General features: G+C 38.7%; 1 long non-coding RNA gene across 1 annotated transcript; it reads right to left on the reverse strand.

Moving 5' to 3' along the window:
• Positions 1–249: 249 nt before the first annotated feature.
• LOC121366552 lies at positions 250–2,081 on the reverse strand. The gene is made up of 3 exons (XR_005957182.1): positions 2,044–2,081; positions 932–1,138; positions 250–409 (listed from the first exon to the last, which is right to left on the reverse strand). It is a non-coding gene; the product is annotated as an uncharacterized LOC121366552 (long non-coding RNA).
• Positions 2,082–7,586: the final 5,505 nt, after the last annotated feature.

Genomic DNA, 7,586 nt, shown 5'->3' on the forward strand with positions numbered 1-7,586 from the left:
TTTTCAGCTGACCATCCCATTGCCATAGATGAAGACTGCCGGTACAACAATCCTCTTTCAAGTGGGTGCTGTTCAACACCATTTCAACCGGCTACACAAGCAACTTACACTATGGTGGAAAATGAGACTGGCAAAAAACAAATAATAGGATTTTACACAGGAAATAAACTCTGCAAGGCTCGTGAGCTTCAAGCAGCGAGAGAAAATAGACTAATACTCTGCCCCGATCATACAGGTACCTCTACAGCAAATCTCCGGCTTGACGACACAATAGGAGACGAAGAACATTCTGCAGCTCAGTGTTCAAGTGACTTCTCATCAGACGTCTCTCCACTCACGATTGGATTCTTCACGACTGATGGCGATTCCCATGCCGTGTCCGGATTACAGTCATCCCAGAGCAAAATATCTAAAGTGAAGATAAAAAATCTGAGAGACACCCGTCATTTATCTGAATCACAAAGGAAGTTTACAGAAAGGGTCAAGTTCAGTGACAACATGTTCCCTGGAAACACAAAAACGGAACGAGAAAAGGTTAAAAAAAGGTTTGCTATCGACTTGAGACGGCGCTGCCACAGTGAATATACATCGGCACACAACCAACTTGCCGGCAACATGAACAAGTTAGTAAGCAAACTGTCTTACACTGCTACGAGTATACTATATTGCGTGACTGGGAAATGTGGAGCAACATGCAGAAAACATTCCTTTGTGTGCTCAGGGGTGAAAAAGGGACGATCAAACATGACATTCATGCCTACCGGTACAAAGTTAAATGTCACGGTAGAGGACGAGGCACTGATTAAACAATGCATAGACATAAGACTGGGTGTAAAAGCCATTGAGAAGACTAAACTGAACACAAATACTCAAAAGTGTGAGAGCGTCAACAGAGCATACAGCAGAACAAATCAAAAAAACTGTTACATACCATAGAAATTTCACCAGCCGCATACACAGTGCCGTGCATATGCTGAACAGTGGGTTTTCAAGTTCGGTCATTCAAAGATGTACAGCTGTGGGAGCTGGGGTACGTGACAAAACATCGGTCATATGCCACTTGAAGAGCATCGAGCGGATAGCCAGGAGACATGCGAGTCGTCAACGAACACAGCAATTCCAAGCCAGGAGGGCATCTCTAAGAAGAAAAAGATACATATATGTAGTATGATAGACTTCATCGGACAATAACATATTCAAAAAACTTACTCGACCCCGAACTGAACTATAACTCTGTCGGCAACAAACTGTGAACACTCGGTGAATTCTTTCGGATATATATATATATATATATATATATATATATATATATATATATATATATATATATATATATGTTATAATTTTCTATGTATGTATGTATTTATTTATTTACCTGAACTATTATAAAATGCAATCTGGATATATACCATGGCCTGAACATTTCTTTGGAACCATATTTCTACAGTGCTGCCTTTGATTATTGATTACATGTGGCTCTAGACTTAAGTGGTGTATATTGACACACAAACTGTGGTGACATAAGTGAGAAACATCAACAGATTTTGGTAAAGTGACTGATTTGACATGAATCATGTATCGAAGCCTGTGAACATTAATTGGCTTGTGTTTATCCTGACCTGGCAGTCTAATATTCATGACACCATATGCCATATTTTTATAATGTCTGATATATCCATTCCATAATACACAATTATTTACATTACTCGGTCTTGTGTTTCTATTAATTTTATGCAAAGTGGTGGCTATCCACTGTGCATTCATGATATATTTACTTTATTATGCTAATTAGTGCTGATTAAAATATCCACCACACTTCAAAAAACTAAAATGTGTAGCCTAGTGTGTGCCGATACTCTGAGAACACGAAAGCACATGGCTGGTGAAGTTTGCACCAATTACAACATGGTCACGGCCGGGCCGGTGCTATGCACTGGTAAAATAGTGTTTAGGTATCTCACCACTATTGATTATACATTGGTGACAGTACAAATATAAAACCAAGCACTGACTAAATCATTAACAGTAGGTGCTATATACTACCTGACATGAAGAGAACAGCCTCTGTGACAGGATTTAAGCAAATAAAATTGATACTTCGCCACCTGCAATTTTAATTATCCACTCTCCTAAGCACATGGGCTAATGGAGGGGAGGCTACTCTCGTTAAATATATGCACCACAGGCATAGCAAACAATGGTCTTGCTTGTAGCTAAGCAGATATGCATCTGTCAGTTTGATGTGCCAAAATCAAGAGGCAATGTTACCCTTCCAATATTCCATAATCATAATGTCCAGTCTGTTCAGACACCAACATAATAAAATAAAGAAAAGAGGTACTCTTTTTCATGGAACTACATGTCGCTCATTGGCTGAAATAGCGGTGTGATCCCTTAACTCGAAAATGATCGATGTAAAGGTATTTGACGTCAAACATAGGATTGTTGTGGTATTAGACCGGGAATCTTTGCCTACCGTTTGGTAGTCAGGAATTGCCAAAAATATACATAGGTTGGTCTCTGACTGTAATGAGAGCTGTGACGATACATGCTCTTAATTTGTTTTCGCCTGTGGCGATATTAATTGTTTTAGAAGGCCGTGTGCAGTTCATTGCACTTATCCAGGTGGGCAACTTGTTACGTAATACTTCTGCGCGACGGTCTTCGATCGGTACGCCTAATACACACCCAGAGCAGGTGTGGAGGCCATGTGGCTAGTAGTTACGTAATATCTCCGGTAGTGCTGTTTATGGCCAGGAGATTGCTCGCGGTTGGCGACAGCCAGACTGACGATCAGAGAGAAATATACCGACTCTGGGAGAGGTGGAATATCAGATGATAAGATTCGGTGCCGCGATTAACCCCCAGGCGATATTTCGATTTATAATAAATAGCTAGTGTTTTAGAGTTATGGGGAGAAGCAAAAAGGACAGAACAAGGAAGGCTTCCCGGGAACGTTGTCCGTTTGGACTTTGGTAAATATTTTATTTCTGCTCTGTTGTATAACCTTGATGTGATTGATGTGACTTTTAAATATTTTAATACTGTATTATACCAATACTCTTTAGACAGTGTCTTCGGTCATCTGACGAAGTAAATCGTAGACTTTTTGGTCTAACATTATACGAGTATTTGGTAATATAAAGCTTAGCCGGTCATCCTAGAAGACCTAGGTAAACTGTAGGTTATTGTCTTTATTGTGATAGGTACCAGTATTAATTCTGTGTTACAAGGTTACTGAATGAGTAGTTAGGGTTAATTAAAAATTAACCAGTTAGGAATAGAGCCGTAATTCCTTTATTAATTAAGTTCCCCTAGAAGCGTTTCTCAATTATCACACGTGTGGGTGTTGTGTCACGGTGAAGTGTTTAGCATATTGTGTAACCTAGACACCTAGAGATTAACTAATTAAGTGATCAGTTCTGGGTTGTTATTATTGTTGTTATTAATTAACTACTGCGGCTGTACATTTGTCAGCGTAGGTTAATACAGATTCCAAAGTGTATTGTGTTTTGTTGTGTTTTCTAGTGAACTAAACGTGCTATATTACATATACTTTATATAAGATCGTATCTCTGATCATACCTAGAGACGAGCCAACGCGGGTATATACCGCCCGTTACAGAGAGATCTAATAGATATACAGTTAGGAGAGATATTTGGACAATCGTGTTTTATTCGGTTACGGGTATTATAGAATCCCCGTGACAAGAGCGTATTTATGTCCAAATGTCCGTCTAGCTCTCTTACAGTCAGAGTACTCGGGCTAATGTGATACGTGTAAGGGTGATGCATTCACAACGGCTTAATAACACATCGCTTTATTCGTGGATTATTTTCGATAAAGCTGGTAAAGTTCTTTGTGCCCATTGTAATTGTAAAGCAGGACTTGGCGAATCATTTTCTTATGTGGCATCCTCGTTATTTTATATTGAAGCCAGTGTAAGGTTAAGGGAAAGCAGCACTGTGAAACAGGAACCAGCCTACTGAATGTTGCCTTCATCACGAACTTCTGTTGACTATGCACCACTTAAAAACATTAACTTCACTACATCATGAACTTTTTAAAAAAAACCAGCTGGTGAGCAAGAAAAAAACATCAACTGCTGTCCAGTCATTTGACACACGTTTTAATGTGGAAAATGAAAAATCCTGAGAGTACTTTGCTCAAAGACTGTGTACCAGAACTGCCGACTGATCGATCAATTCTGGTGCTACACTTGATAAATCAGATGAAGATCCAGCACTATATTGTATTTGTGATGATTCAATGATCGCATGCGATTCAAGAGACTGTCCCCACAAGCCATTTGAATGGTTTCATTTTTCTTGTATGAAATTAAAGAAAGCACCCACTGGAAAGTGGTATTGTATTGGCTATAGGAACGGAGTGGCAGTGAAGAAAGTGAAATGTTTTAATAAAACTAAAAGAAAATAACTTTTCAAATACAAACTACTGTACACATTTATAGGTATTTAATATCACTGGTGATGGATTTATGAACATTGAATTTAATTATAAAACTATGTGAACTATACATGTAATTATTATAAATTATGACAAACTCACCAAAGAACTCACCAAAAAACACGTCTGCAGTTTTCTTATCAATACTAATTGATATGAAACCCAAGCTGCACTGATGAGCCCTGGGAGGGCGAAACGTGTACAGTGTCAAAAAATGGGGAAAAAATTACAGGCCTCAATATTGCAAGTTAAATTCAGTAATGATGATTATAATTTAACAACACCTTTTTAGTGATTAGTTATTTTGTCAGCACCTATATAGGTGTCATTACTTTGTTACATAGGGTCTGGGACGTAGTCCAGTGGTAAACTGCTTGTCTGGTGTGGGATCGATCCCTGTCTGTGGGCACATTGGGCTATTCTGTTTCAGCCAGTGCACCATGGCTGGTTTATCAAAGGATGTGGTATGTGCTACCCTGACTCTGGGATGGTGCATATAAAATATTCCTTGCCAGTGATAGAAATAAGCACAATGTTTTACTAGTCCACAGGACAAGTACATCTAGAAATATACTTGTCCACCAATATTGTCACCTGTCCAAATAACTGGTTTGTTTAATTCAAATACATGGACATTGGTTTTGATTGTTCGAAATGAAGATGCATTGAACAATACACAGATGTACATTTTATCCCCCCCCCCCCCCCTCCCCGAGTAGATTTACACTTGTCAGGATAAACGGATAAGTGTTGATTTAGTACGTTTCTTGCTACTTGAAAACAAGTAGTGGGTTTTCTTTCTAAGACTATTTGTAAAAAATTAACAAATGTTTGACATCCAATAGCTGGTGATAATAAACAATATGCTCTAGTGGTGTATTTTGAATGGTGTTTATTAAATGACTAATGAAATTTTTACTTTTTGGTGGAGGACATAGTCCGTTTTTTTTTTTTTTTAAACTGTTCCAAAACTGGGCAGCACATACCACTCATATGGTAATCAATTTGTTTAAAAAAACAATTGTGCACAAGTACTAGGTAGAACACAGGCGACCAATATTTCTTACACCATTACCTAGTTCATTAACATGTTTCGCCCCTCCCAGGGCTCACCAGTGCAGCTAGGGTTATTCACTAATCAATGCCTGAAAATTACCAATATTCTCAACAGTCACTAGTAATAAACTGCAAACATGTTTGGAGGATTATTTTTGTTAATATATCGAGTTCTTTTTGAAGATAATTATTTTTCAAGTGAATCTGTTTTGAATGTATTTTTTCCCAGGGTATTCAGATGCTAATTATAAATGTCCTAATAAAACATATTTACAGGTGTGTGATGGCATTTCCATTCTTCAGTGAAATGGAACAACTGATGGGTACATATTTGTAACGGCACAACATACACACAATTTTATCAAAAACTGGGTTTGAACTGTCAGTTTTTGTTATAAGATAATCAATAGGACATGTCCTAGGTCCGATCGGTTTATAGCTGAAACTTTTTTCTTTAGTTTCTTCACCCTGGTGCGTGATAATGCTAGGAAGCCCCCCCCCCCCCCAAAAAAAAAATAATAATAATAATAAATAAAATAAAATAAAATAAAAAAATAAATAAAAAAATAAATAAAATCCTTTATTGTCTCTCCCGTAGCGGGCATTACAACTGACAATGCCGCAAGTAGTCGGCATTATGTTGATTCAGGACGAATGAAATCTAACAAAAAGATTCGACAAGTAGGCCTAGCTATTATTAGATGTCGATGCCTTCCAACATGGCCGACCGCTATGGATCGTGGCTAATCTAGAATGACGCGTAACCCTCTATATTCTAGCATTAGATTTTAATACGCGAAAAACTAAAACCTAGCACATTATTTGGCCAAACGTGCTAACGAAAATATTAAATAAATAGTAAAAATAAAATTGTGGTATTCCCATTTATAATGAATTCAAGTCTTTTAACAAATTTAATCAGGCGTGTTGGAGAAAATTTCGTACAACACAAGTCACGTGACATTTCGTACACCCCGGCAAATCCTGTATTGTCCTGCAAATGAGACGGTGTACTTGTGGTATGCATTGACTATTGACCAATCAAAACGCATGAAATTTATCTAAAGGGTAATAAATGTCTTCATCATGAAAATTGAACCTTAATACAACGGTCTTTTGGTGAACTTTATACTTAATCTGAAATTCCATTCAGCTGTTAATGATATTCAAACGACAAATAAATATATGAAGCAGGATTTCTCTCTCTGTCTCTCTGCATCTGTCTGCCTCTGTCTGTCTCTGTCTGCCTCTGTCTGTCTCTGTCTCTCTCTTCTCTCTCTCTCTCTCTCTCTCTCTCTCTCTCCTCTCTCTCTCTCTCTCTCTCTCTCTCTCTCTCTCTCTCTCTCTCTCTCTCTCTCTCTCTCTCTCTCTCTCTGTACTCTCTCAGTACTCTCTCAAATAAGTGTGTTGAAGTAAACATGTGTTAGTCGCCAAGTAGCCGTAATTTAAAATGTGTCGCGTTGAAGAGTTAAACAAACATTTCTTTCCTTTTCTTCGCCTACCCAGTCGCACTACTGCAGCTTCTATTGGTCTTCTTCAGTTCCTTGGTTGTGTGAGGTTTACTATCAACAACAGCCGTTGTCAAGACTAGCACAATGTTTATGTGCTTTATTCTTTATGGTGTACACAATGTATTTGTTAATAATACGTATTTAGCATGAGGAAGTAAATTCAAGAAACGTAATGTCATCCAGTGACACGGTAGAGCATGGGGCTAATCCACAGGTAAACAAGAGGTATACAGCAGAGGTGAAGTCGTCTGAAGTGTATACCACATCGGCCACGGTGGTGTCATGGTTAAGCCATCGGACATAAGGCTGGCAGGTACAGGGCTCGCAGCCCGGTACCGGCTCCCACATAGAGCGAGTTTTAACGACTCAATGGGTAGGTGTAAGACCACTACACTCTTCTCCCTCACTAACCACTAACAACTAACTCACTGTCCTGGACAGACAGCCCGCGCGCGCGTGCGTGCGTGCTTGCGTGCGTGTGTAATGTTTGAAGGATTTATATAGGACAGTGAGTTATTTGTTATTGGTTAGTCAGAGAGAAGAGGGTGTAG

This window comes from Gigantopelta aegis, unplaced genomic scaffold (assembly GCF_016097555.1).
Source record: "Gigantopelta aegis isolate Gae_Host unplaced genomic scaffold, Gae_host_genome ctg6119_pilon_pilon:::debris, whole genome shotgun sequence".
NCBI lineage: Eukaryota > Metazoa > Mollusca > Gastropoda > Neomphalida > Peltospiridae > Gigantopelta > Gigantopelta aegis.